Source organism: Triticum dicoccoides, chromosome 4A (assembly GCF_002162155.2).
Source record: "Triticum dicoccoides isolate Atlit2015 ecotype Zavitan chromosome 4A, WEW_v2.0, whole genome shotgun sequence".
Classification (NCBI taxonomy): domain Eukaryota; kingdom Viridiplantae; phylum Streptophyta; class Magnoliopsida; order Poales; family Poaceae; genus Triticum; species Triticum dicoccoides.
This window is the reverse complement of record NC_041386.1, coordinates 593578949-593584100: the sequence shown is the minus strand read 5'-3', so window position 1 is coordinate 593584100 and position 5152 is coordinate 593578949.

Here is a 5152-nt window from a genome sequence, read left to right as displayed (position 1 = left end):
GCGTGACCGGGCGGGGTGGGTTTTGGTTGGCGTCCACGTTTGATGGCCGGAGTGAGATTAGAGGAGAGAGGAGAAAGCAACTGACGATGAGATCTCGACCCCCGATTATCCTTCTCGTTTTCAGGGGCGATTTCCTTTCATTTATGCCTTCCGTTTCAATCAACCTCTCCCCCTTTAATAATTTATTTACTCTAATTTGGAGTGCTCCCCTCCTAGCTATCACTAGAAACCAAGAATATACATATTCTTCGCGTGTTACCATATAGTACACAAGAGTCTGCAACCAACACATGCATATATTCGAAAATATATGTATATATATGGGGTCGAGTCCATGGCATGATTTTGCCAAAGGAGACCAGATCATCGTCGTCGTCGTTTAAGTTAGCATGTTCTGGCGCCAAATCAGCAGGCATCGTTGAGGCTGCTTTGATAGATCTGCCGCACGAATCTTGGGGTGTAAGGAAACCCACAACCGAACAAAACAAATTACCACGCGCTTCCCTCCCTCCGGTCTCCCTCTGGACTTGGTAAAGCGCCGTGGTTAGCGGAGGGCAATTCGGAGAAGAAGAAGAAGAAGGAAACTGCATGCATGCGTTTGGCGCGTACGTCCAAGCACTGCGTCTGCATGGAACGCATGCACGTACTTTAATGTGCTGAGATAAATATTACGTAGGCGTTTTTTTGGCTGGCTAGCTGTAGACAGTTTTCGAGGGAAAAAAACATCTCATGCTATAAATAATAAATACAGGAAAATAATAAGGGAGTACTGTAAGTTACAGCGTAGATATTTACTGCCAAAAACTACGTAGACGAAAATAATAAGGGAAAATAATAAATATCATGTACGTTTAATGTGGACGAAAACTACGTAGGCACGACAGCCTTTTGATTTAATTTGATTTCCAAAAAAGATCTCTACTGCCAAATTTTCTAGGGTAGGTATTATCGTCTTCGTCGGCCGTCTTCAATTGCGGGATATATACATGATACTCCCGTAACCTCGGCGCCAAAATAGAACTAACAGCCCTTCAAAACATGGCTTGTACAGCTGTACAAATACGATGCATATCTGCATGCCAACTCATCACGCGTACACTGTACAAACACACAAGATGTATCTTTGGCGAAAACATAGAGAGAAAAAATACAAACGGCCAAATCATTAACGTATGTACGTACGTATGTCTATCTTTAGAGAATAATAACGAGTGACCAAGCAATATCCTGAGAGCACTGGAATTAATCAATGGATTGCAGTTTCCGCTTTCCATGCATTAATCTCTCCTTTGGTTTAGAGAAATTTCATAGGAATTCTAGAGGATAGGATTTTTATAGGATTTTTTTCTTTAGAGCCCTTTGATTCATAGGAATGGATTCATATTCCTACATAGAATTGGTTCCTATCCTTCACATTTCATAGGAAAATAAAAAAGAGTCTACACTCAATGGAAAAATTCCTTCGGTGTCAACCAAATGACATCTTGTTTCCTATTCCTACTTATAGAATTTGAGATACATGTCATCTCATTTCCTACAAGATTCCTATACCTATGATAATCCTATTCTATCCTATGAAGTATGAACCAAAAGAGGCCTATTCTTGCCATGCATGGACCTTTTTTCAGTGAGATCTCCCCTGGACCTTTGTGTGCAAGGAAACAAGGCGTGCGATCGAGCACGCGGGTAATTTCACGGAGACGTTTCGGCTTCTTCTTCTTCTTCTAGGCTAGAAAAGAGAAAAGAAGAACAAGACAACTGACGCTCGCAGCGAGAGCAGGGAAAGAGAAGAAACGGAACAGCTTTCAAGGAAACGCATGCATGCGGACGGGAGAGATGGTCGGACGGACGGGCGTGTCGCGCGAATAGCTCCACGTGCAGCGCGGTGGCACTCGGTTCCGGCGCCACCGATCCATCTGGACAGACGCGCGGCCGGCGACGTGGCACTTGCCATGTCACGCGCTTGGGGCCGGTACTGTTAGACTTCTTCAAACGCTCGGGCGAACAGCTCACTAACTTGGTAAAAAACCTGACACAGACGGGCATCCACTCGCCGACCTCAAACGGGTAGGCTCACTGTCACCCCTCATATCTAGTCTAAATATAGGGTGAATACAGATTGGTCCAGACGCGTTTGGATGCGTCTGCAAGGTCGGACCTCCCACGCTTGCCCATTCGATCTCACATGTATTAGTCCCCATCCGCTTCTCGGACCACACCCAAGCCACTCCATTTCGTCCCCAAGCTCCCGTCCAGTGATCTCAGGTCTGGGTCAGGTCTAATGTCACACCACCACACGCACATCGATGATGCTAGACACATCACCGAGACGAGGGCTAGGCGAGGGAACCTTATTCCATCTTTCAGAAGCCGCCGCCGTCTAGCCTTTCTAAACATGACACAAACCCTATCAAAACTTAAAAAAGGCCAAAAAAAATAGAGCTCTCCCGTCAGCAAGGGCCAAGATCCACCGCGCCGTCATGGCCCTAAGGTTAGTAAGTCACCTAAGACGGGGCGGGCCAGCCCGGGAGGCAGAGGAGCCCTATAAGGTTTTCATACGATTGGATACTTTTTTTTCACTAGAAAAGAAGTCACCCACTTAAATACTTATCCTGCTACATTTCTTTGTTTTCTCTTTGGTGTCAAGCAATGTTCGATGCAAATTCCTGTTGTTTACCTTATTTAACAGAGAGCAACCTAAGGCAAGATGATACGGAGTACTACTCACGTGCGTGTTATCACAAGCTAACAAGTACACGTACGTCGAGGCGGCTAACTCCATGACTTCTTTCTTTTCTTTCGCGATGTAACTCTACTCTAGTCTAGTCTAGTCTAGGATATGTGAGACTTGGAGAGTTCACCTCCTCTGCACAACCCCTCCTTGGATCGTTCCTGCGCATCAAAGTTAGCGCTGCCCGTTCCCTAGTTTAATTTAGTTTCTCAATCAGGGGTACGCAGCGTATACCGTGGAGTACAAGCCTGCAGAACCGAGTCGAGCTGACCAAGTTTTGGCACTCATCGATCGAGCTGGATAGTGGGGGTTAATATATAGCGACTAGATAAGCTACATACGTACTCCTCAATCAATCCATAGTAGATAGTACATATACTCAATCCATAGTACATATACATCATCTATTGGCATGACATTTCAACAAATCAACGTACAAAATGAGAGCATCAACGGGCTGATGCTCTCATTTTATATGCATGGACGCCTGGGTTTGGATACACGGTGTTTAAATATAGATGCAGGATTGAGCTGAGATTTAGTCTTGTTTTGGAAGAAGGGAACCAGCTTGTGTTAGCTGATGCCAGCAACGATGTCATACCAAAGCTTTATTTACATGGTCATGGGCTTGTATTATTCCCGCCTCCACTTGTTTAAATCGCACGTTAGATCGAAAAGTAAAAATGGTTTGGTGGCCAAAATTCAGTACACCTGCTTCGGTCTTGGGACAGCTTAGCTCAGAGACGTGTAGGCCAGCTAGAAGTTTTCATTCATTCACACAGGACCATTCGTGATGCCGACTTCTAAAATGATGGCACTCCTCCCTCGTTTGTTTTCCCAGTAATGATGTGCCACCCCTCAACTGTCACCTCAGACGATTTGGAAATAGGTAGATAGTTATCAACACCGAGTACAATTAATTAACTACTAACATAATGATTCTATAGGGAAAAGAAGTATTTGATTTGAACTGCACATACAAGATCATCCAATTAAGAGCGTCCCTTTCACGGTCCATTCTAATTTTCCTTTCGGGCAGAGTGGTTAGCACACCTGGTGTCATATTGGTTGGCTTCCATTTTCATGCCAATAGCCATACACATCAACAAATTGGCACCAATAAGTGCGTGTAATTTATCGTCGCCTTCCTTTGCCGAAGTGAAGATGTTGTGGACTAAACTAAAATACTATATCAGCATGGCATTGTCATCAAAAAATATATCACCATGTCAATATCATCAACAAATGACCATATGGTATTGCCACGCGGTACATATTAATATATACATGGACGTCCTCAAGATTATTTCATATATACATGGACGTCCGGGTCTGGATACATGATGTTTAAAAAAAACATATGCATGACTGACTTGATATTTAGTCATGTTTTGGAAAAGGGGAACCAGCTAGGCAGATACCAGCAAGGCAGCAACCATATCATATCAAGCTTTATTTACATGGCCATTGACTTCTATTTTTTCTCTTCCATTTGGATGTTTAAAAAGTGATTTGGTGGCTAAAATTCTGTACACCTGCTTTGGTATTGGGACAACTTAGCTTAGAGAATTGTAGGCTTGAAGTTTTCAGTCATACATGACCTTTTCTTAAAAGGGATACAAGATCATGTTGTTATGTCGACATCTAAGATGATGATACCTCCTCTCTCATTTTTTTTAATTTCGAGTAATGATGCGGTACCACTCAACTGTCACCTTGGACGATTTGGAAATACATAGTTATCAACACCGAATACAATTAATTAAGTACTAAAAATGATTCAATAGATTTTTTTATTCGAACTACACGTATAAGATCGTCCAATAAGAACGCCCCTTCCGCAATCCTTCCTAGTTTCCTTTCACGCAGAGTGGTTAGCATACCTGGTGTCATATCGGTTGGCTCCATTTTCATACCACCAAGAGCCATACGCATCCACAACTAGGTACCAACAAGTGCATGCATTTTATCTCTAGCTCCCTTTGCCGAAATGGAAATGTTGTCGACTAAACTAAATATTAGATCAACATGTCAATATCATCGACATGTAGAAGATAGACATCGATTTGACACCCGGGGCCACACGATATTGCCACGCAGTATGAATACCCGAATGCATTTCGTCATTTTTCCGGTTGCCTTTCAGGCTCCTCTAGGTGTCACGGTTGTGAGAAACCACAAGGTCCATGCACATTTGTCCTATTCAACACAGACGCTTGTGATTCACCGCCCCCCTTTAATCGCACAACTGGGAAAAAGATAACTGAGAATATGGTTAACCGTCAGCCATCACCCAATCGATGTGTGTGTGTGGTCACTCATGGTAGCACGACCTTTTCTTTTCGCGTGTCCACTTCTACCCCATCCACCTCATTAGAGCGATTCCTCCATTTATCTGAAGTAGTAGCAAAATAAATTAAA